Source organism: Ornithorhynchus anatinus, chromosome 12 (assembly GCF_004115215.2).
Source record: "Ornithorhynchus anatinus isolate Pmale09 chromosome 12, mOrnAna1.pri.v4, whole genome shotgun sequence".
In the NCBI taxonomy this organism is placed as follows: domain Eukaryota; kingdom Metazoa; phylum Chordata; class Mammalia; order Monotremata; family Ornithorhynchidae; genus Ornithorhynchus; species Ornithorhynchus anatinus.
In genome coordinates this window covers 50,726,182-50,752,327 of record NC_041739.1, presented here as the reverse complement: position 1 = coordinate 50,752,327, position 26,146 = coordinate 50,726,182, and the positions used below count along the sequence as shown (strand labels likewise).

The window sequence follows — 26,146 nt, the reverse complement described above, 5'->3', positions numbered from 1 at the left end:
ACCCAGCCCCAGTGCCACCCGGGACTCACTGTCTAAGGTATGATGGATATTTAATTCCCATTTTACAGATGGGGAAACTGAGGCACAGAGAAGTTAAGTGACTTGCCCAAGGTCACCCAGCAGACACTTGGCAGAGCTGGAATTAGAATCCAGGTCCTTCTGACTCCCAGACCCATGCTCTATCCACTAGGCCAGGCTGCTCCATCCTCTAGTCCATGCTGCCAAACTGATGTTGACCCATCTGTCCCCGGGTTTATAGGGAGGCCGAGTAAAGCGTTATGGATTTGGCATATGATCATCTGAATATTCCTTTTTTATTGTCACCAGAATTCTTGGTGTCCATACTCCACTGAGTCCCTATTTTCCAATTCTTGACGATAATTTTGGAGACGGCATGTTAATTCCGTGAATTGGTGGTCTATGTCTTGTCTTATATTCTCAAGTCATCTCCGACCCACAGTAACGCCATGGACACATCTGTCCCAGAGCGCCTTGCCTCCATCTGCAATTGTTCTGGTAGTGGATCCAAAGAGTTTTCTTTTTAAAAATCCAGCAGAGGTTTATCATCTCCGCCTCTCACTCGGTAAATTTGAGTCTCCACCTTTAACTCTCTCCCATACTGCTGCTGCCCAGCATAAGTGGGTTTTGACTTGTAGCAGATTGCCTCCCACCCGCTAACTACTTCCCAGGCTCGGAACGGAGTCGGTAGGCCTCTGCTTGACTCTCCGTCCCGTAGCTGAGACTGATAGAGGACTGGAAACTCTCCAGGTGCCATCCTGAGAAGGGGTGGACTTTGGAAGCCCTCAAAAATACCTCATGCACCTGAGGTGGGCAAGGCTAATGAAGCAAGCAAAAGCACGGGCCTGAGAGTCAGAATAACCTGGGTTCTAATTCTGTGGTGCAGCGACTGTGTCCAACCTAACTTGTACTGTGCCCCAGCACTTAGTAAGGTGCTTGGCCCATAGTAAGAGCTTAACAATACCATTATTGTTATTATTATGGCTATTGCTGCTTCCCATCTATACTTACGTATATATGCTACTGAATTTTACATTTGCTTACTGATTTTGAATCCTCTATTTGGAACTATTTTTGCATCTGTCTCTCCCAATTAGAGTGTGAGCTCCTTGGAGGCAGAGCACACATCACTTCTCTGGTTTTTACTTCTCAGCTGCTTAGTACAATACACTAAACAAAGTAAGATCTAAATAAATGTGATTCCTAGTACTACTGCTGATGGTAATTCTATTACTTGCAGTAATAGTATTTGTTAGGCACTTAGTGTGTGTAGACCAATGTACTAGGTGCTAGAAAAGAATATACTGCCCTTGGGGGCTCAAAATCTATTATCAATAATAATAATAGTATTTCTTAAGCACGTACTACGAGTCTGGCACTGTACTAAGCACTGGGGTGGATACAAGCAAATCAGGCTGGACTACATTGGGGCTCCAGTCTCAATCCCCATTTTGGAGATGAGATATCTGAGGCACAGTGAAGTGACTTGCTCAAGGTCACATAGCAGACAAGTGGCAAATCTGGGATTAGAACCCAAGACCTTCTGACTCCCAAGTCTGTGCTTTACCCACTAGACCATCCTGCTTCTCATTATTACTACCGCTACTAAAACTATTACTAAGCTGGCACTTGCCCACAACCTGCCACACTAGAATAAAGCAGAATGGGTGTCTTTGGAGGATTTGGCTGTATTTATTTCCAGATAAGGTATCAGTGTCAAATTATTTGAAATATAAAATGAGGACAAACCCCATATGGGATTTAGGTGTCCTAGCAGCATTCTGCCAATTTTTCTCTAATATTGGACTCTGCCCATGAAATAGATGATCAACCTATCATTTCTTACCAGAATCCAATTTCCTACTTAAAGAAATGTGGCCATTTCCAAGACCAGGGCCTTTCAGTTATGAAAAAAAGAAAAGAAAAGAAAAAAATGTCACATTTCTGCACCTCTCACTGTTAGATGATGATGAAATGATCATTTTTTTTTCTCATGAAATGCTTGTCTTGTTTCCCAGGGTTTCCTCAGAAATTCAGTAGTTTTTTTCTCTGAGGCACTCATTCAGCTCTCCCCTCTTACCTCACCATGCATGTCTCCTATTACAGCCTGCACATTTTACTCCTCTCACACCAACCTACTAAACTAACCATGACTCTAGCTCATCTTTCTCATTCATTCATCCAATCGTATTTATTGAGGGCTTACTGTGTGCAGAGCACTTGCGAAAGTACAATTCAGCAGCAAATTGTACTTTCTACCACTACCACTCTACCACCATCTATGATTTGTCCACTTCTTCCCTGGAACTTCTTCCCACTAGCTTGCCAACAGATTACCACTCTCCCCATTTATAAAGCCCTACAAAATTATATTTCTTCCAAGAAGACTTCCTTGTCTAACTTCTCATCTCCTGCCCTCTCCCTTCCGTTTCACCTACATGCTTGGGATAGTGTTCCCAAAACTCTTTGCTATTCCACATAGCCCCACAGCACTTATGCACATATCCTATTCTCCATTGATTCTCTTATCTCTAATTTATTTCAATTTCTGCCTCCTCCACTGAATGGTGAGCTTCTCATGCCTACCAATTCTATTGCAATATACTTTCCCGAGCTTTTAGAATGGTGCTCTGCATGTTGTAAGCGTTCAGTGAATGCCACTGATTCTGATTCTTTAAATGGGAGACTAGAGAGCGACAGAGCAACAAGTAGGAACGATCAGTCAGCCTTGAAGAAATGATCGTCAACCCTCAAGCGCTTAGTACAGTGCTTTACACAGAGTAAGCGCTCAATAAATACGATCGAATGAATTGATTATCGTAAGTCAGACTGTGTTACAGGGAGGTGGCAGTGTGACTTTTTAGACAAATTACGGGAATTCTGTTCCCGAATTGTACCTTCCAAGCTCTTAGTAAAGTAAGCGCTCAATAAATATGATTGAATGAATGAGTCAGAAGAGTGGGAGTCTAACCTTGGCTCTGACACTTGACTGAAGAGTGACTTTGGACAAAATATAACTTAAATGCCCAGTACCTCAATTTCCTCCTCCACAGGTGCAGTGGATAGAGCACTGGCCTGGGAGTCAGAAGGTCATGGGTTCTAATCTCGCCTCCCCCTCTTGTGTGCTGTGTGACTTTGGGCAAATCACTTGCTTTCTCCGTGTCTCGGCTACCTCATCTGTACAAGTGGAGATTGAGACCATGAGACTGTGAGAACGTGGGACAGGGACTGTGTCCAAACCAATTTGCTTGTATCCACCCCAGTGCTTAGTACAGTGCCTGGCACATAGTAAGCATTTAACAAATACCATTATTATTAGTAGTAGTAGAAATATAGAGGTAGTAGACTGGATGTCTGCCCATTGGGAAAGAGTTACTGAAATGAATTACAGAGAGGGAAAGCAGGAAATCCTAAAATATATTACAGGTAGGAGAAGAAGCAAAATATAAGGCATTCATGAAAGTACCTTTGGGGTTGAGGTAGGGTGAATATCAAAGCATATAGTGGGTACGAACTCAAACTCATAGGCAACCACTATTTACAGGGCAGCGCTGATAGATGAATTATACTAGTCCTTCTTCCACAGAACAATGTGGTGACGCACCTCCTCTGTCTTCTCTTTCAGGAGATTTCCTTACAGAAATAAAAAAATATAGTTTCTTCCTCATCACCTTCTCTTTCTCTTTCTTCTTTCTCTTCTCTTTCAGGAGATTTCCTTCCAGGAAAAAAAAAAGTGCTTTCTTCCTCATTCCTATTCACAAGGGCATCCTGAAATGTCCAGGATGGAGTTTAGAGGGCAACAGGAAACTGTCTCAGAGGAGGAAGAGCTATGGAGGAGAAGCAGTTTGAATCAAATGTGATACTCAATGCCTCATGCAAAATTCTGTTCTGAGCTTTAAAGGTAAGTTGCATAAAGCCAAGGGATTTTGCAAATGGTTCATCATTTGTACTTCATGTTTTTTTGCCAGAGCCCCTCTGAAGTCTGTAGATCATTATGGTCAGGACTGCTCACTATTATCAATAAACTGAAGTTACTCTGTGCATAGCATGGTACTAAGCATTTAGAATACAATAATGTCGTTAGATAGAGCCCCTGTCCTCAGGGAGCTAATCATTTTCTGTATCCCTGCAGCCATGACCTTGGGTTTGATTGGTTTTCTTGTCACTGGATGGTTAAGAAATAGGTACATACAATGAAAATATATTCAAATTGGAGTCTTGAATTTTTTCTCCTGAACTCTAGGTACCCATTAAAGTCATAAAGTAATAATTGCATCATTAACACATTGGCAATTTCTAAACACTTTGCAGTCCTTCACTAAGAATGTTCACACCAAGATCTCAGAAAATCTGCCTGGCTGTTTGTTGCTAGGATCAGAATATTTTGCTGTGGAAAGAGGAATTAAGTGGAAAAGGAGGAATGATTCCCATTAGAACTCCATCCTTATGACTCCCCAGAGTTAACCCAAATACTTGAGGTGTGTTTTTACCCTGGATCTTCCTCCCACTTGACCAGACCAGGAAACCAAGTTGGGTATTCTCTATCCAGACATCTTCATTCATAGAGTCCAGGGACACAGGCATCATTATCATCATTATCATTATCATCATTAATGGTATTTATTGAGCTCTTACTGTCTGCAGAACATTGTATTAAGCCTTTGGGAGAGTACAGTGCAACAGAGCTGGTAGACATGTTCCCTGCCCACAATGAGGTAACAGTCTAGCTTACTCCCAGAATCAGTCAATCCATCATATTTATTGAGCGCTCGAAGTGTGCACAGCACTGTACTCAGTGCTTGGGAGAGTTCAGTACAGTAGAGTTGGTAAACAAGTTCCCTACCCACAATGAGCTCTGCACACAACCAGCTCCCAGTAAATATTAATTGTTTGATTCTAAATTTTAATCAGTAAACAGCAATCTATCAATAAATCAATGTTATTCATTGAGTGCCCAGAAAGTGCAGAGCAATGTACTAAGCACTGGGGTAGAATCATTTTGGACACAGTCCATGTCCCACTTGGGGCTCACAGACAATCCCTATTTTACAGATTTGAAAATGGAGGCACAGAGAAGTCAAGTGACTTGTCCAAGGTCACACAGCAGACATGTGGCAGGACTGGGAGTAGAACCCAATTCCTCTGACTCTCAAGCCTGTGCTCTTTCCACTAAGCCATGCTGCTCCTGTAAACATCATTAGGCAGTGATCTAGAAGTATTGATCAGTAAATACTGATCTAGAAATACAGATCTGTAAACACCAACCTGAAACAGCATAGCTTAGTGGACAGAGCATGGCCCTGGGAGTCAGAAGACCTGGGTTCTAATCCCAGATCCACCACTTGACTGCTGTTTGACTGGGGAAAACTCCCTGTGCCTCAGTCCCCTCATCTGTAAAATGGGGGTCAAGACTATAAGGTCCATGTGGGACAGGGACCATGTCCAACCTGATCAGTTTGTATCTATTCCAGTGCTTAGTACAGTGTCTGACACAGAGTAAGTGCTTAACAAAAACCTAGTAAATTCTAATCTGTAAACAGGGATCTGTAAATGCTGATCTGTGAACGCCTAGACTGTAAAATCTAGTTCTCTAGGCCATAACTCTTTGTGGTTAGGCAGGGAGTATATCTGCCATCTCTGTTATATTGTACTTTCCCAAGTGCCTTCGTACAATGCTCTGCACACAGTAGGTGGTCAATAAATACCGCTGCCTGATTGATCAACTGACCAATCTGTAAACACTAATCTGTAGATACTGATCTGTAAACACCCATCTGTAAATACAGATCCATTAACATCAGTCTGTCAACAATAACCTGTAAATACTGATCTGTAAACATCAATTTGTAAATACTGCTCTGTAAATTACACTCTGTAAACATTGATTTGTAAATATTGACCTATAAACCCTTCCTGAAGCTCTGAGTCCACCCTACCTCCACCTAATTCTCTGCTATGATTTGATTAAGCCTCATTTCCCCTAATCCCTCCTCATTCTGTGTCACCTTCCTACTTGGATTTGTTCCTTTTAATCACCTCATCCTCAGCCCCACAACACTTAATTTATTTTAATGTCTGTCTCTCCGTCTAGTCCGTAAACTTCTTGTGGGCAGGGATCCTGCCTCCCAATTCTGTTATACTGCACTCTCTCAACCACTTAGTTCAATGTACTGCACACAGTTAGCACTCAAATCACCATGATTGACTGATTTGGGTTTTCAAAGTGGAGAGGTTCAACAAAAGAGGATTCCAGTTCAAAATCATTCTTATTACATTTCTAATTCAATGTTTGCAGAGAAAAACAACTCTGAGTCCTTAGGTTACACAGCATATAATTTCACTAATGGGTTATGTTGAAACAGACTCCGGAGATGACTGATACCCAAGTAATTCTTTTAAATATTGCTATTCAGACTTAAAATTATTGCAGGACATCTGGTAATAGCACCTAAGAAAAGGCAAACCCTTAAGGCAGAAACTTGTCTTTACTGAATGCAAATATGTAATTTGGCATTTAGAGTATCCATTGTTAGCTAAAGGAAAAAGTTAATTGCTATTTTTCTAGAAATAACAAAGACTTCAAAACGGTAACATTTTTAGAAATGGAAGTGAGAAATGAAGGTGTGGCTGTCATCAACTGAAGTAAAGCTTTAATGATAATTATGGTTATTCTTAAGCTCTTACTAAGTGTCAACTACTTTTTAAGCACAGGCTGATCTTAATCCCCATTCTACACAAGAGGTAAATGAAGCCCAGGGAAGCAAAGTGACTTGCCCAAGGTCACACAACAGACACGTGATGGGGTTGAGATTAGAACCCAGGTCCTTCTGACTCCCAGGCCGTGCTCTATCAACTAAGCCAAACCATCAGCAAAATGACTCTTTTGGCATGAGAAGATGGAACTTGTCATTTCATTAAATTATTATTCTTCTGATCTCTCTCTCCCGGTTGGGTTTTTGAGAAAAACGACTTCCTTCATTCTAGTAGCTATTAGAAATAAGCTCTGTATGCCACCAAATAACCACACAGAAATCTTCTCTCTGGGCTCAGGAGTAGGATACCAAAATGGTAAGCGTTGAGCGACCAATCAATCCAAGGTATTTATTGAGCACCTGAGTGCCTCTAGACACTAAACTCCTTGTGGTGAAGCGGGGTGGTTTAGTGACAAGAGCTCGGGCTTGGGAGTCAAAGGATGTGGGTTCTAATCCCGACTCTGCCACTTATATGTTGGGCAAGCCACTTCACTTCTCTGTGCCTCAGTGCCCTTATCTGTAAAATGGGTATGAAGACTGTGAGCCCCACTTGGGACAACTTGGTTACCTTGTATCTACCCCAGCGTTTAGAACATTGCTTGGCACAGAATAAGCATTTAACAAATACCATCATTATTATTATTGTGGTCAGGGAACGTGACTACCAATTTGGTGGTACTGTCCTCTCCCAAGCACTCTAGCACAGTACTCTGCACACAGTAAGCTCTCAATGGTTATAATGATGTTGCAGAAAGCCATACTAGGAGTGCTCAATAAATGTGATTGAATGAATCTTGAGAGACTACAAGGCAATAGAATTGATGTGCAAAGTCCCTGCCCTCAAGGAGCTGATGATTTAGCCCAAAAGTCTCTTGAGTCTCTCTTTTAAAGCCTTCTGAGGCAAAAATGTTAAGAGACAGATGACCTCTGATGCAGGGGAAACTGATTGAGGTTCAGCACAGAGTCCTATGTAGTCTGTACCTGGGTTTCTCCCTTTAAAATAATCTAAGATTTCTTCCCTCTGTCCAATCAAAGTCTCATTTGTTTTCATTTAAGCCCATTCTCTTTCATTCAGCCTCCTGGGCATCTGGAGAACATGTAATCAGTCTCATGAGAGCCCCTTCATTGATTTGAAGGTGGTTATTAATACCCTTCCCTTTCCTGATATCTTTTTCTCTCTAAGCAAAACAAAAATTTTTAAGATTTCCCTCTTGAGATTCATTTACCATTCCCCCTCCTCAGTTTTTTTTTCTTTTTACAATTCTCTCCAGTTATTTTCATACCCTCCTGAACTCCCTGATCCATAAAGATAGGCAAGAAAGATCCTTCAGCTCTATTACAGGAAGCAACATAGTCTAATGGATAAAGCTTAGGCCTGGGGAGTCAGAAGGACCTGGGTTCTAATTCCAATTCCATCACTTGTCTGCTGAGTGACCAGAGGCCAGTCATTTGACTTCTCTGTGACTCAGTCAATTTAACAGTAAAATGGGGATCAAGACTCTGAACTCCCTGTGGGTTAGGGACTGTGTCCAACCTAATTAGTTTGTACCCACTCCACTTAGTACAGTTCCTGGCACTTAGTAAGTGCTTAAAACAAATACCATAAAAAGAAAATTACAGAGTTCCAAATCAACACTCTCCCATGTGCATACAATCAGCTTCCCTCTTTAACCTAAAAAAGGGAAAATTGCAATTCACACTTTTGGTTGCAAGTTAGGAAGGGATCCCTGGAATTTGGCTAAGATCCCACAGACAATTCTTATTTTTTTTTTCCTCCAGGAGATTGTGTTGTCCCACATGCTTCCTGATTAACCTGGCAGTCTGCCTGATTGACAGGCAGAACCCAACGGTGCTGATGCTTTCATTCTTTTCAGCTGAGGATTTAAAGGGATTTCCAGTTTTGATTTTCCTTCTCTCCATAGTGGATGAGGAGAAACTCCTAAGGAAGTCTTTATGTAGTGAGAAGAGCAGAAGTCACAGCACTAAGTGCAATGTTAGTAGTCCACCTCAACTATCTAATTGCCTAATTGCTTATCAATCAAATTTCTTAAGTGCATGGGACAGAGTTTGATGGACACTTTTCCTGCCCAAAATGAGCTTATAGTCTAGAGGGGATCGATTGCTTCAGTCAGTCAAAGGTATTTATTGAGATCTTACTATTTGCAGAGCACTGTACTAAAAGTTTGGGAGAGTACGATATAAGAATATAACAGTCACATTCCACAATGATTTCCCTCCCTCTTCCCCTCAATCAGGAAGCCTTTGTCTCTGTTTCTTTACTCCCACCCCCTCAAATTTGCTTCCCATACACAAGTTTCAAAGACAGCATGACAGAGAGGAAAAAGCACAGGTCCAGGATTGCATCTACTCTGATCAAATTAGATGGGGATGCAACATGGCTTAGTGCTTGGCACATAGTAAGCACTTAACAAACACCATGCTTATTGCTACCAGATATAATTAAAGCTTAAAGTGAAGCTGAGACTTAAAATAAGCCCCATAACTATGCCTTACGTGCTGCTATCGGAAAGGGCATGATCTTCTATCCCACCCACCGAATGCTACACGAACAAAATGAGTTTGTTCTTTTGAGGTAAATCTTCTCCAGAGAAGAAATGATTAAAGAAGTCTTTCTAGACTAGTTGGCTGGCAGGAAGGCATACTTCTTCACTTTCAGTTCTAATACATATGTTGATTCTTGACTCTATTAAATATTTAATATATCATTCGGTTTCACCCGTTATCCTCGGAATAAATTAATTGCAGCATTTCCAAGTACTGTGAATACGCAAATATGAAATGCTACAGGAGGTTTAGTGTCACACTCAGTAGAAACTGCAAAAAGCTGTTTTCGATTCGCTTTCAGAAATGCTCGTTCCATGTGGGAGATTTGAATTACTGTAAACTCTTGGGAAAGTAAATCTCTCCTTATGCTCACTGAAACTATTCAAAGCTTCTTAAGAACACCAGCCTCTAAGTCTCTCTGAAGTGTCCTTGAACATCAGCAGAGACTAATTATTTTGCTAATGATGTGTGACTTCTTTAAAGGCTATTTTTACCATGAAATTTTCCTCACGATGAAAATGCTCCCTTCCGTTTCAATAGTCAGAGGTGGGCCTTTGAAGCGTGAGTCTTGGATTTTGAATAATCACAGGCTTGGAGAGTGGAGAGTCCAATTAAGTTTGCAATGGACCCTGAGAAGCCCCATCTTCAAATCGGTATAATTGCCAGAATCTACATTTAAAGTAAGTGCTAAGTAATTACTTTTATTATTACTATTACTCTGGCTACTATGCCTACCTCCACCACCTCTGATGATATTACTAATCTATCTATTTGGAACATGCCTTTGGTCCATTTATTAACTTTGAAGCTTTGAGTTGTGGCTTTTTATATGACAGGTACAGCACCCGGAATGAAAAATAAGTGCTTTCAGTGTATTCACTGCAAGAGTTACCCAGTCCCTGAGTGCCTGTTGTCTTAAGTATATTCTATTCTTTACATACAATAAAAGGAAAATAATAACTGTCATGGTATTTAAGTATTTACTCTGTGTCTAGAACATTTTATCCCCATTTTCCAGATGAAGAAACTGAGACACAGTGAAATTAAGTCACATGTCCAGGATTACACAACTGGGAAACAGCAGATTGAGAATTAGAATCCTTGATCTTTTGACTCCTGACTTCTGCTGTTTTCAGTAGGCCATAATTGCTTCTCTGGAAGGCAGGCACATGAATTGGAGGACATATTCCCCACCCTCCAGGGGGAAGGCTTATTCATAAGGTTTAAATGAAGATGATTTTTTTTGTTGTTGTGCTCACTCAATTGCCACCATTTGGAGACCAAAGTGAATTTTCTGAATCATGAGTTCTCCAGCCGGCGAAGTTCAGGCTCTTTCTTTATCCTTTCCAGCAGTTGCTCAGAATAATTGCCATGTTCTGTTGAAGGGAATTTTGCACATAAGGCTCTGTAAAGCAATGGACTCTTCACCCATCCAGGGCTGCTCTGAATAATTCAGGGCCTAGATCATCAACATAAAAACTTGGAACAGGATCGAGTTTGGTTTTGGCAGACACAGCGGGAAACAGAAGGCCTGTTGGCTTGTTCGGAACAGAACATCATGTGTTAGTGTCATTTCGCAGTCCTCTGTGTTGATTGCTGCTTCATCTCAACACCTTCATAAGGAGCCATACACATCTTGGACGAAAAACCAGAAGTAGAAACATGGTCCAGGAAATGATAATGATTATAATTATGGCATTTGTTAAGAATTTACTGCGTGACAGGCACTGTACTAAGCACTGGGGTGGAAAAATGAAAAGTGGACACTTATGGTGAACAAACTCTAATTACTGCATCACCCTTTCTTCCCCTTCTGTGAAAGAGAGAGACCAAATTTCCAGGGATTCCTCCTGATTTCCATGAGATTTCTCAAAGACTGAGAAGCAGCAAGGCCTAGTGGATAGAGCACAGGCCTGGGAGGCAGAAGAACTTTGGGTTCTAATCCTGGCTTCACCACTTCTCGGCTGTGTGATCTTGGGTAATTCACTTCCCTTCTCTGTGCCTCGATTACCTCATCTATAACTGGAGGCTAAGATTATGAGCTCCACGTAGGGCATGGACTCTGTCCAACCCAAATAGCTTATATCTACTCCAGCGCTTAGTAAAGTTCCTGGCACATAGTAAGCACATAGCAAATATGGAAAAAAAATGCTCGTGGTACAGTTTTTTTCTTATACCGTCGAGTTGTCTCCGACCCATAACAACTCAATGGACAAATCTCTCCCAGACAGCCCCACTCTCCATCTGCAATTGTTCTGGAAGTGGATCCAGAGAGTTTTCTTAGTAAAAGTAGAGAAGCGGCCTACCATTGCCTTCTTCCATGCAGTAAACTCAAGTCTCCGCCCTCGACTCTCTCCCATGCAGCTGCTGCCCAGCACAGGGGAGTTTTGACTTGTAGCAGAATGCCTTCCACTCACCAGCCACTGCCAAAGCCTGGAATAGAAAGGCCTCTGCTTGACTCTCCCTCCCAAAGCAGAGACTGGTAGAGGACTGGAAACTCTCCAGGTGCCATCCTGAGAGGAGAGTACAGTTCTACCATCGTCCATTTATTTCAGAACTTCCTGGTGACTCCCATCAGGTCTCAGAGAATCAAATGCAACTGGCTGTTAGATCCTACTTAACAATCCAGTCCTGACATTCAGTCTCCCATCTTGGTTCAACTTCCCATCACAAAGGGTCCTCTCTCATTCCAACAGATGGCAGATAACCTTTTCATACAGACAGAAGCGGAACCTTCAATATTAAAAGTCTCCTCTCCACGGTTGTTGGTTATCGGCTTTCTCTTCCTGTAGATCAGGGAAGCAGCGTTTTCTTTCGAAAACCTCTCTCCCTTCATAGTCACCAAAGAATGGCTTTTGCTTCATTTTATGTCTCATGAGAATGAGACTTCCTCTCTGTCTCTCTCTCTTTTTTTTGTGCTCCCAGGGTTTCATGGCAGAAGACTGAGTTCAAATGACCCACAACAATTTAGTTCAAGCTTTCTAAGTTAAGAGTGGCCACAGAAGAGAAACCTAGAAGGGATAAAGAAACCAAGAAAAAGGAGCTTGTTATATTGTACTTTCCCAAGTGCTTAATACAGTGCTTTGCACACAATAAGTGCTCAATAAATACGGCTGAATGAATGAATTACGAGCTTGCTTTGACAGTACATTCTCTAACTGTTATTCTTACAGGGGATTGCCTACTTCATTTATTACACTACAAATAATAGTACAGTTACCAGAAAATAAACAGTTTTGTTCCACATGCAATAATTATGGTCTTTCCAGAAGATCTTATTGATTGGCTTGTGGAAATCAAGGGTCCGTTGTTTAAGAATTGGACAAAGCTCTATTGAAGCTGCATAATAGATTAATCTGTTACTGGAAAAGCCAGAGTGGAAGAAGGTAAGTGAAGATGTTGTGTATATTAAAACTGAAGGATAGTTCTTAACCTCTGTCCTTCGGCAATCAATCATCTCCACCGGGTTGGTCTGACAATGTCTGGAGGTCACGTGGTTAAAGAGGCCATACCATGATAAGGTTTTTCCAGAATGGGATTGAAATAACCGAGCACTGACATTCACGTCAGGCACCTGGTGACCAATGATCCCATCCAGAATGAAGTCCGTAAAAATAAATCAGGACATTCAACAAGGGATAGAAATGGATAACCAGAAAAAAAGTGAAAAATGTAGATGATGAACAAAACTTGTCCTCAGGGGTATCCATTCTGGAAGAGTGGAGAAGGGGTGAAGGGGTGAATGACAATAATCGTAGCATTTGTGTGGACAGGGAATTTGTCTGTTTACTGGTGTACTCTACTCTCCCAAACACTTAGTAAAGTGCTCTGCGTACAGTAAGTGCTCAACAAATACAACTGAATGAATGAATGAAGCATTTGCTGGCTGGTTAACATTTTACAGTATAAATTGTCAGACAAAAGCCTGGTCCCAATTAGTCCAAGTGGGAAGGAGAACAGTTATCTTATTCCCATTTTACAGAGAAGGAAGCTAAGGCCCAGGGAAGTCAAGTGAATGGGATAAGGTTACCCAACTAGCAACTGGCAGAGCTGAAATTAGGACCATTTCACTTGACTTCCAGGCCTGTGCTCTTTGCACTAGGCCACACTGTTTCTCAGTGATTTCTTCTTTCCCTTGTACAGTTTGAGAGGTCTCCCAAGCACTTAGTACAGTGCTTTGCACACAGTAAGTTCTCAATAAATACAATCAATAATAACAGTAATAATAATAATCTTCATTGTGCCCAGCTGAAGGGAGAGCAAGGAAGAGAAAATTGACCTATTATTACATCTTTAGGACCAGGAACACCAAATCAATGATTTATGGGGATCTGATCCTGACTGAAGACACTAAACTATTTTTTCAAATTTGGGAATATGGGAACAGTGCTCTTTAGACAGTTATTTTCAGATAAACAACTTCTGGAAAACTGGTGAATCAACTCAAGGTTGAAAAATGTCCATCCAATTGGTATTTTTCTTTCTGATATCTGTACAGTTGTCCTTAGAGAGCAGAATGGGTTGGAGTGTTTTCACTCCAGGATCTCTGGATTTCTTTTCTATTGAGTAGCGTGGTGATTATTCATTGTTAATTTCCTTCTAATTGTTCCAAATAATCTCCTCTGCTAGAACTTCAGAGTAGCAGAGCTCAATCAATCAGTAGTAACTGTGGCATTTGTTAAGTGCTTACTCTTCAATCAGGAGTATTTATTCAGCCATAACAGTGTGCAGAGCACTGTGACCAAGTGCTCACGAGAGTACAGTTCAACAGAGTTGGTAGACACATTCCATGACCTCGAGGAGCTTACAGTTCAATGCTTTGATGTGTGGCTCAACTACTGAGGCTACTTCGTAGCCACGTGAAGCATATTCACAGTAGTTCAAACGTTTATGAATACTCTTACTACTATTAATTGATCAATCATTGGTACTTATTGAGCACCTACTGTCTGCAGAGCCCTTAGGAGAGTACAATATAATAGAGTTGGTAGGCATGATCCCTGTCCACAATGAAGACCTACTATGATTCATTCATTCATTCAATCATACTTATTGAGCACTTACTGTGTGCTAAGCACTATACTGAGCACTTGGAAAGTACAATTCAGCAACAAATTGAGACAATCCCTACCCAGCAACGGGTTCACTATCATGCAATTAAAAAAATAAAATAAAATTTAAAAAAATCTGAGTTAGTCGAAGGGGTTGTTGCTCAATGACTTTTGTGAGGCAATATTTTCCTCTAACTCAGTGGATTAACCAACACTAATAATAATAATAACAATAATTATGGTATTTGTTAAGGGTTTACTATGTTTCAAGAACTGTACTAAGTGCTGGGTTGGACACAGTCCCTGTCCCATGTTGATCTCACAGTCTCAATCCCCATTTTACAGATGAGGTAATTGAGGCACAGAGAAGTAAAGTGACTTGCACAAGGTCATGCAGCAGACATGTGGCAGAGTCAGGATTAGAACCCATGAACTTCTGACTCCCAGACCCGTGCTCTATCTAGTACGCCATGCTGCTTCATTTGTTGATCAACAGTACTTGCCTTAAGCCTTACAATAATAATGTTGGTATTTGTTAAGTGCTTACTATGTGCAGAGCACTGTTCTAAGCGCTGGGGTAGACACAGGGGAATCAGGTTGTCCCACGTGGGGCTCACAGTCTTAATCCTCATTTTACAGATGAGGGAAATGAGGCACAGGGAAGTTAAGTGACTTGCCCACAGTCACACAGCTGACAAGTGGCAGAGCTGGGATTCGAACTCATGAGCCCTGACTCCAAAGCCCGTGCTCTTTCCACTGAGCCATGCTGCTTACAATGATTAGTGGGACTTGCAGGGTGAGGAGGAAGGTAGCCAGGGACCACTTTCTGATCAGCATTGTAGGTAACCACTGATGGTAATTGTTTCCCCAGTTGGTATGATGAGTGGAGTCATGCCCCCTACTCATTAATTACCCGGTCCTGAGGATTGCCATGAAGCCAGGTCAGATGGGAGGTGGGTGGAGAACCTGACATGGAAGGTGGGAATTGGAAACATTCCCTGCCCATCAAGACAATGACCCTGGAAAGTGGTTAGGGATTGGGGGAGGGGCCATATTTACTGAGTTCTACATCGCATCAGCATCATCATCGTCATCAATAGCATTTATTCAGCTTTGACTACGTATTGAGCACTGTACTAAACGCTTGGGAGACTACAGTACAACAGAGCTGGAAAACATATGAGCTTACACCCTACAGGGAGAGACAGACATTAATATGAATACATAATTTATAATACAAAATTTGAAGGATCAACCTTAGAGATTCAAAGATTCCACCTCCCGCGCTCTCTAGAAATGTGATTTAGGTAAAATCCTGTTGAAGACAGTGTGGCTTAGTGGAAGGAGAATGGACTTTGGAGTCAGAGGATGTGGGTTTTAATCCTGGCTCTGTCACCTGTCTGCTGGGTGACCTTGGGCAAACCACTTCACCTCTCTGTGCCTCAGTTACCTCATCTGTAAAATGGCGATTAAGACTGTGAGCCCCATTTGGGACAACCTGATTACTTTGTATCTATCTTAGTGCTTAGAACAATGCTTGGCAGATAACAAGCACTTAACCAATACCATAATAATAATAATCATTATTATTGCTCCAAGTGCTCAGTATAGTACTTTGCACATAGTAGGTACTCAGTAAATAAAAATGACTAGCAAAACTCCATGGTCCTTGGCTGGAAATCTTTGGCTTAATTATCTGCCACTGTGTTCAAAACCTGTTGTGATTTAAGACATCAGCCTATTAGTTTAAATTCCTAATTTGATAACATATCCCTAATGCCACATAGAACATTCTGGCTAATAATGGCATGTCTGCATTTCTAAAGGACTCAAAGCACAGTGTCTTTTCGAGACCATGTTTCTGCACATCATCTGGTCAAGTTACATTAACCTTTTTTAAATAGGCGGAGGGCAGAGAAAGTTGTGCTTGTCTGTTCGTAACCTTATATACAGCTGCTGTTCTGCTGTTTCCTTAAATCATTATGCAAATCTGCCTCATAAATAGATAGCCAATTCCTCCCCACTGCTAAAGAAAACCAAAGCCCTGCTTTAAAGAGAGAAGATTTGCTATAATGAAAATATTTGCCCTCATTAGAAAGAGAATTGAAATTTTTTTCTGCAATGATACATAAACTCAATTTAAATGGGAAAGAGGGTTTGTAAAAATACACAAATTTTGGTTTTCATAAAAATAACTCTTCTTGCATTCCTTTCTTCCTTAATCTAATCCCAAATAAGTGAAGAATGGCTGTTCTGTGAAGAAAGATGATCTTGGTATTATTGCATGGAGTGTGTGTGTGTGTGAGTGTTTGGATCAGGGGAGACGGGAGGGGGTGGCTTTCCAGAAGAGCTTTCATTTAGCTTCCTTTATTCCAGACAGAACTAAGGAGAGCTTTATTTTTAAACATGCATGGTAAGAGATTCTGTAAATTGTAATTATAATCACTCGAATCACATACTAATCTTCTTTCCCAAAGTTATTGCAGGTTCTAATGAACAAGCAGACATGCAGATAGCAAGCTTCTTGAGGACAGGGTTCATGTCAGCTAACTTGGAAGAGTGGGGAGGGTGTGAGCGAGAAGTCCCCTGCCCCCAAGGCTGTAAACTCACTGTGGGCAGGAAATATGTGTCTTTATTGTTGTATTGTACTCTCCTGAGAGTTTACTACAATGCTATGCATGCAGTAATAATAATAATAATGTTGGTATTTGTTAAGCGCTTACTATGTTCAGAGCACTGTTCTAAGTGCTGGGGGAGATACAGGGTAATCAGGTCGTCCCACGTGAGGCTCACAGTTAATCCCCATTTTACAGATTAGGTAACTGAGGCACAGAGAAGTTAAGTGACTTGCCCACAGTCACTCAGCTGACAAGTGGCAGAGCCGGAAGTCGAACTCATGACCTCTGACTACGAAGCCCAGGCTCTTTCCACTAAGCTCAATAAATACGATTGAATGAATGAATGAGTGAACGGAAGTCTGAAGTAGGAGAAACAAGAACCAAGACACAGTGAATAGATTAGCTTGAGAGGAACTAAGAGTGGGAGCTGGGGTGTTGTGAGAGAGGAGAGTGCATAAGTAAGAGGGAGAAGACTGATCAAGTGCCTTAAAACTGATTGTCATTAGTTCTTTCTTTTTGATGTTGAGAGGCACTGGCAATAACTGGAGGTTTTAGGAGTGGAGAGAAGTGGTAAACATCATCTCAGAAAATGATTTGGGCAGCAGAATGAAGTATGGACTGGAAAGGAGAGAGGCAGGAGGCAGAAAGGTCGGTGAGGAGGCTAATGCATCAATACTGCTTGGCTATGGCTTTTGAATGAAAGGCTCTCAAAATGCTCAAGTGCTAATAATGTCTGGACATGAAAAGGTCTTGTGATAGCATTTGTTAGCCACCCCCAGAGACACAGATATTTTTAAAAATCTCAAAACCCTCACCGCTTGGTAGCTTTCTCCCATCTGGTAGTTCATACAATGGGATATCGACCTTGTCAGCCACCTTCAGTCAGTGAAGTATCAATAAGAAGCTTGCATTTTTGCGGAAGACATTCCCTAAGCCACCTAAAAATGAACATGAGGGTGAAGTAGATACAACTCAGTAGTTGGTTAGCTGTGATATGTGGTGAGATGTTTTTAGAATAACCTTTCCCACAGTCAGCACTTGGCTGTTCAGAGAAGTTTGTCTTGATTCTTTTTCTGGTATTTGCAAAGTGTTTACTATGTGACATGCCCTGTTATAAGTGCTTGTGTGGATATAAGTTAAGCAGGTCAGATACAGTCCCTATATAATAATGTTGGTATTTGTTAAGCGCTTACTAGGTGCCGAGCACTGTTCTAAGCGCTGGGGGAGACACAGGGGAATCAGCTTGTCCCACGTGGGGCTCACAGTCTCAATCTCCATTTTACATATGAGGTAACTGAGGCACCGAGAAGTGAAGTGACTTGCCCACAGTCACACAGCTGACAAGTGGCCGAGCCGGGGTTCGAACCCATGACCTCTGACTCCAAAGCCCGGGCTCTTTCCACTGAGCCACGCTGCTTCTCTAATGGGTCTCACAGTCCAAGAAGGAGAGAAAGAACATGAATTAAATCCCCATTTTGCAGGTGAGAAATCTGTGGCCCAGAGAAGTAAAGTGACTTGCCCAAAGTCACACAGCAGGCAAGTGTTGGAGCCGGGATTAGAACCCAGGTTCTCCGGCTCCCGGGCCCATGTTTATCCATGAGGCCATACTGCTTTCCTCAACGAAGAATAGATCACATTGGTTTGTTTTCCCCTACTAGGTCTGGGCTTTGGCTTTCTCTAGAACCCAAGAAGCCTCCTGTCTTGTTAGAGCCTGCCAGTGATTTGCATATTATTATCAGTATTGTTTGGTAATGTTGTTTTTAACTCTATTTTCATGCAAATGAGGCCCCGTTGCTGAACATTCTACACAATCAGCTTAATGGCATTGCTCAGGTTGGGTATCTAATTTTAGTCCTTATTAACTATGCTACCGCGCCGTACTTACAGAGATTGGGTAGGGAGGGAAGCTCATACTTCGTGGTTTAAATGGCCTTTTTTGCTTTACTTAATGGGTAAGATGTCCCTATTAAAAAACCATCACTTCCAATATGCTGGCCAGGTAAGCGGGCTCCTTTCCGAGCCTCGCCATAGACCTGCAGACTGTTCTTTTTCCAACCCTGCTGGGCACTGAGAGTCTGAACTCTAACAGAGGTTAGCAGGGGAAAGAACACAGCCCGCCTTCAGAACAGAAGGGAGGCTTTAGTAAGCGAGGCAGCAGCTGGGAATTTGCTTTTTATTTCTTACATAACTAAATATGAGACTCTTAGTAAACACCATTCCGGTACAGTGTTCCTTGAAAGAGGATCTGGGGGTTCAGTTCATCCATGTACCTTAGTCGGATTATTGTCTTTCCCTCTGCAACAATTTTGATGTGTACACTTGTTTTGATGTGTATATATCTATAATTCTATGTATTTGTATTGATGCTATCGATGCCTATTTACTTCTTTTGTTGTCCGTCTCCCCGCTTCCAGACTGTAAGCTTGTTGTGGACAGGGATTGTCTCTCTTTATTGCTGAATTGTACTTTCCAAGTGCTTAGTACATAGTAAGCGCTCAAAAATACGACTGAATGAATGAAGGATTGATTCCCTGTTCAACCTAAGGAAATTGAAGAACCACATGTATGACAGCTATATGCTAACTTCTCTCCCAAAGATTCTTTTTCAGATAAAAATGATAACTGGGGTATTTCTTAAACGTTTACTATGTGCCGGACACTGTACTAAGTGCTGGGGTGGATCCAAGCAAATCCATTTGGACACAGTCCCTGCCCCACATGGGTCTCACGGTCTTAATCCCCATTTTACAGATGAAGTAACTGAGGCACAGAGGAATGAAATGATTTGTCCAAGGTCACGCAACAGACAAGTGGCAGAGCCCGATTTAGAACCAAAATCCTGCTGAATCCCAGTGCTGTGCTCTATCCACTAGATCATGCTGTTTCCTATCATTTTTGAGGGGTAATATAGACTCCCCCACTAGATTATAGGCTTCCTGAGGGCAGAGATTATGAGGATTTACTTGATTGCATAATCTTAAGCATTCATTACAGTGCTCTGCATACAGTAAGTGCTCAATAAATGTCATCAATTGATTGATTGAAATAGAGAGTGAGAGTGTTTGCCCCCTAAGACTGAAATAGAAATCATATGGGGACAGCTTCAACCCTCAAATATACTGAAAATGATCTTTGTTTAGGAAGAAAAAAAAATACGTGATTTTTTTTTTCAATTTCAGTCCAATTTGGGCATCCTATAAAGTTGAGATTTAGGGATTACGCTAGGATAGATGAGAGTGAGGCACAGTGAGTAGGTTGGTGGTAGAAGAGGAAAATATGTGGGTTGGGTTGCAGTAGGAGATCATAGAGGACAGGTAGGAGGAAGAGAGCTGTGTCTGTTTATTGTTATAGTGTACTCTCTCAAGCACTTAGTACACTGCTCTGCACACAAGTACTCAATAAATAGGATTGAACAAATGAATGAATGAATGATCGAGTGCCTTAAAATCGACAGTATGGAGTTTCTTCTCGATGGGCATCCCTTGAAGGCTTAGGAGGAGGGGGAAGTCATGTGCCTAACTTGTTTTAAAAATACATCAACAATATCATCAACAACAACATAATATGAACAACAATAACAAAATGGTATTTATTGAGTGCCTACTGGGCAAAATGTCCAGTAGTAAGTACCTAAATTCTTATATAATAATAATACCTAGTATCATATGGCACCTTTATTTCTCCAAATCATTTTACAAGTCTAGACCAGCCTAGACCTCTCACTGCTTGTACCACCTTGTATCCACCTTCCTGATAAACTCATACCTTTGGTGGGTAACTGGTTATTCTAAGTGTTCATTTCTTTCATTCTATTTGAACCTGTGCTGTTGTCCATGACACCTATGTTTTCCTTTTCATTCTAATTGGATATGGATTATTTGGGTCAGCTTTCCCCACAGAGAAAAGTGGAAATAACTTGATGACATGGAGCAGCAATCATATTTATTGAGTACTTACTGTGAGCAGAGCACAGTAGAGAAGGAGCATGGCTTAGTGGAAAGAGCACGGGCTTGGGAGGCAGAGAGCATGGGTTCTAATCCCGGCTCTGCCCCTTAACAATATGTGTGACCTTGGGCGAGTCACTTAACTTCTCTGGGCTTCAGTTAGCTCATCTGTAAAATGGAGATTTAAAGTGTGAGCCCCATGTGGGACAACCTGATTACTCTGCATCTACCCCAGCGCTTAGAACAGTGCTTGGCACACAGTAAGCACTTAACAAACACCATAATTATTATCATTATTATTATTACTAAATGCTTGGGAGAGTACAATATAACAGAATTGGTAGACACATTCCCTGCCTACAAGGAGCTCACAGTCCAGAGGGAGAGACAGGCATTATTACAAATAAATGAATTACGGACATGTCAATAAGCATATAGCCAAATATTTGTATAAATATTCACTTGTATAAATCCGTAATCTGTGGCTGAGAGTGGAGTGAATAAAGGCTACTAATTCAAGTACAAGAGTGATGCAGAAGGAAGTGAGAGGAGAAGAAATGAAGCCCAAATACTGTTATTATTATTTGCATAAATGATAATAATAAAGATAACCTAAGTGCCACTTTCCATGATGCCTGTTATTTTCCATTTCCAAACAGCTTTCCCCTACACATCATGGGTATGTGATTAGGACAGAAGTAGCTAAAGATTCATTATTGTAGGTTGAGGTAGGGTGTCAGATATTCCTACCCTTTGAGGTTGCCTGGGAAAATTTCAGTCTCAATGATAAATCATTCAAGTTCTTTTCAAGCTTCAAAGCTACCAAGCCCAGGCTTTTGGAGCATGAAGTTCACAGAGGGGCAGCAAGAGCTGGTTTTTGTTTTTTTTTAGAGCAGAAAATACTTCATTTTACAAGACAACAAAGCAATCTGTTGACCTATACTTGAGATTTTTTTTTAGATGAAAGTGCCTGTCATAATTCTCCATTTGTCAGTGAGATACAATAATTAATGAACAAGTTAGTTGCTTTTAATGTTCCACAGTTTAGTGATATACAACTTGCAGCTTCTTAGAATTATTTAGAATTATGCTTAGATGAGCCAGCATCTGATGTATCACTTCTTTGGAAAGAGTATAATAGCCAGAGAACAATTACTTGCTTTGTGAGGATGGCATTTTATCAATGGAATTTCCATTAAGTTTGCCTTCCATCTTGTTAATGTCATGCTCTTCTTTCAAGACCTTGACATTGTTATAATGTGTCACTGCAGGAAAAAAAGTCCCTGCACTATTTAAGTGCCACAGATATGGATGTGTATTCCTGTCTTGCTGCATTAGCATTTCAAACTTTTCCTCCCGATAATAATTCTCAGGACTGCATAGGAAGTAGCAGATATAGAGACATACATCAAGGTGAAGAGCCAAGCGCCCAGAGATACAATTGCTGGGATCATTCCCTGTTGAATTATTTTGATTATTGATATGTATTAAGCGCTTGCAGAGCACCAAGCTTTGTTCCAAGTGCTGTGGGAATTTCAGGTGTGTCCCATGAAACCGCAATGACTGATATACCTGATATTAATAGAACAACTCCTAAAGATTGATATGCCTTTTCTGATAAATTCAGGTCTTACAACCCTATACAAGGTTGAGAGGAAGTAGAAAGAGCACGAGCCTGGGAGTCAGGGGACCTGGGTTCTAATCCCAGCTCTGTCAGTTGCTTGAAGCGTGACCTCGGGCAAGTCACCTAACTTCTCTATTCCTCAGTTTCCTCCCCTGTAAAATGGGTATTCCATACTGTCCCTTCAGTGCTTACTGAATGCAAAACACTGTACCGAGCGGTTGGGAGAGTACAATTCAACAACAAAAAAAGACACAGTCCTTGCCCATAACAAGCTATTTACTCCAGTGCTTAATTCAGTGTTTGTCATGGAAAATGTGCTCAGTAAATATGATAGTTATTACCATCAGCAGCCTCATCCTCATTACACAACAGCCTCTTTCTAGAGCCTTAACCTGAGTGCAAGTGAAAGACACCTCACTCTGTCAGACAACCTGTTAGAAATCATGCTGGACTTTTCTTTTTTGTTTTTCTATTAGTGGAAGTGCACTTCCAAGATTGCAGAATTTACTGAGTATTAAGTTCAGTCAATCAATCAATCAAATGCATTGAACACTTCTTATATACAGAGCACTGAACTTGTCTCTTGGAATAGTACATTAGAGTTGGTGGACAATGATCCCTGCGGACAGGGAGATGAGGCAGTTCTCTGGTGTAAAAAAAAAATTATTTGTTCCATATGGAGTTTTCTGGATATAGTAGGATATATCACTAGACTGTAAGCACCTTGTGGGCAGGGAATGTGTATGCCAACTCTCTTGTATCTCTCCCAAGGGCTGGGAACAGTGCTCTGCACATTGTAAGAGCTCAGTAAATATCACTGATGAATTGCTAGATTTCTTAATTTCTTTCAGACTTTTTGTACATTCAGAATGCTGTGCTGAATTTGCCAAACAATTCAAAATCACGGCCAGGTGGACTGTATTGTCCTCAATAACATATTCTTCTAGGTAAACATTTCTCAAATGACTACCAGAAAGATGCTAGTGATATTCATACCCTGTTGACTTTAGAGAAATTCCCAGTGGTTTGGACTCTTCCTGAAGATTCTCTTCGGAAAGCATTGTGGCCTTTGAGGAAAGGGCATGGATCTGGGAGTTAGAGGACTGGGGTTCTAATCCCAGCTCCACCACGTGCCTGCAGTGTGACTTTGGACAAGTCACTTAATTTCTCCGTGCCTCAGTTCCCTCATCTGCAAAATGGTGATTCAATACCAGTTCATCCTCCTACTTAGCTGCAAGCCCCATGTGGAATCCCACAATCTTGTATCTATAAATTGGGGATTAAAACTGTGAGCCCCATCTGGGACAGGGACTGGGTCCCACCTGATTAGCTCACCTCCACCCCAGGGCTTAGAATAGTGCCTGGCACATAGTGAGCGCTTAACAAATACCATCATTATTTATTATCCCAGTTCTTAGTACAGTGCTTGGCATGTAGTAAATGATTAAAAGTATCATCATCATTATTATTATTATTCAGAAAGAGTCCTCTCCCCTGATTGCTTCATGCCTATGTATGAGTCAACAGTGAAGCATGTAATTAAAAAAAATAAATGTGGACTAAGATTTTAAAGCGGGGCATGTCAGTTCAGGAGCCTAGAAAGAAGGACAGGGTTTGGGGTTGTCCCTGAAAAGATCCCCAATTTATTCATTCATTCATTCATTCAATAGTATTTATTGAGCGCTTACTATGTGCAGAGCACTGTACTAAGCGCTTGGGATGAACAAGTCAGCAACAGATAGAGACAGTCCCTGCCGTTTGACGGGCTTGCAGTCTAATCGGGGAGACGGACAGACAAGAACAATGGCAATTTACATCACTGGCCTTTAGAAGGTGTACAGGGTAATTAGAGAGGGGCCAGAGAAAAGAACCAGACTTTAGAGGAAGGGAAAATGGAAAAGATTAAAGGAATTGGAATGGTTTTGAGGAGGAGAGGCTAAGGCATAATTTAATAACTGTCTGTAAATATATGAGGTTGTTCCTCTTTTTCCACTGAGGAACCAACAGGAGGCAATAAACTTAAATTAAAGGATGTGTGATTCTGATAGGAGGCAAGACATTTCTTCTTGACTACCAGGGGATTAAACTTGGGGAGGTTGTAGAGTTTCCACTACCACAGATCTTAAAGGAAAAATAAAGACTTACTAGTCTTGGGCAGTTTACTTGTTCGTCAGTCTAGAGGCAGGGGCCTGGATTGGTTGACCTCTCTCCTGGCTTCTGGGAACTGTGTATATGTGATTGTCTTCTTAAATAAAATTGCAGCTAAATCTCCCTACTCTAAATGATTAGTTTCTCTTTCCATTCATACTCATTTGAAGCCCCAGTAATTACTCAGTCGGCCCTTAAATTCACAGACATTTGTGCTGGTTTAGTGGAAATTGGCCACACTTGGAAAATGCAAATGAATAATTCAGTTATCTACGTCCTCCACTCGCTGGGGTTTGCAGTGTTTTGCTTGCTTAAGGCCCTTTCGACTGCTTGCTCATTGGAAGTGACAAAGCAGTTTCTAAATGTTATGTGTATACACACCACCACCACCACCACCACCCCCCCGCCCCACGCCACATACACAGAGTCAATCTTGCTATACAGAATGTTTTCATTATGTTATTTGTATAGAACACAATGGGAGGATTGTTTGGCCCTGGTTCATGTCTTTTGGGTATTTGATATTCACCCCACCCTCAACCCCACCGGACTTAAGTATATATCTTTAAATTATGCACTATAAAATTCTATATATTAATGTCTTTCCTGCCCTCTTAAACTGTAAGCTTGTTCTGGGCAGGAAACACTGTCAACTCCATTGTATTGGACTCTCCCAAGCACTTAGTACAATGCTCTGCACTTAGTAAATGCTTCACTGATTGAGTGATTGACTGATTGATAGCATGAGCCCATTATTGGGCAGTGATTGTCTCTATCTTTTGCCGAATTTACATTCCAAGTACTTAGTACAGTGCTCTGCACATAGTAAGTGTTCAATAAATACTATTGAATGAATGAATGCTCTCCATACCTCCTTTTTTTAAAGGTATTTGTTAAGCACTTACTATGTTCCGGGCACTGTGCTAGGCACTGGGGTAGATGCAAAGGAATCGGGTCAGATGTAGTCCATGTGGGACATGAGGCTCACAGATCCTCATCACCATTTTACTGATGAGGAATGCCCAGTCCACGTCCAACCCGATGACTTCTTATCTACCCCAGCACTTAGTACAGTGCCTGGAACATAGTAAGTGCTTAACAAATAACATTAAAAAAAGGAGGAATGAAGAGTATGCAATCAATCAATCAATCAATCAATTGATGGTATTTTTTGAGCTCTTACTATGTGCAGAGCACTGTACTAAACATTGGGGGGAGCACAGTGCAACAGAATTAGCAGACATGTTCCCTGCCCACATCATACTAACAGGCTAGAGGTGGAGACAGACATTAATATAAACGAATAAATCATTTATAATATATAATTTAAAGATAGGTACACAAGTGCTGTGGGGTTTGGGATCAGGAGTAGCAGATGAAGATTGTTGATCGGTTGTTGAAGCGATGTGGAATGCCGACTGAGGAG

General features: G+C 41.3%; 1 non-coding gene across 1 annotated transcript; it reads right to left on the bottom strand.

Annotated features, from left to right (window-relative positions):
* Positions 1-11,725: 11,725 nt before the first annotated feature.
* LOC114815815 lies at positions 11,726-11,858 on the bottom strand. Its single transcript, XR_003763617.1, has one exon. It is a non-coding gene; the product is annotated as a small nucleolar RNA SNORA7 (small nucleolar RNA).
* Between the last annotated feature and the right edge of the window lie 14,288 nt (positions 11,859-26,146).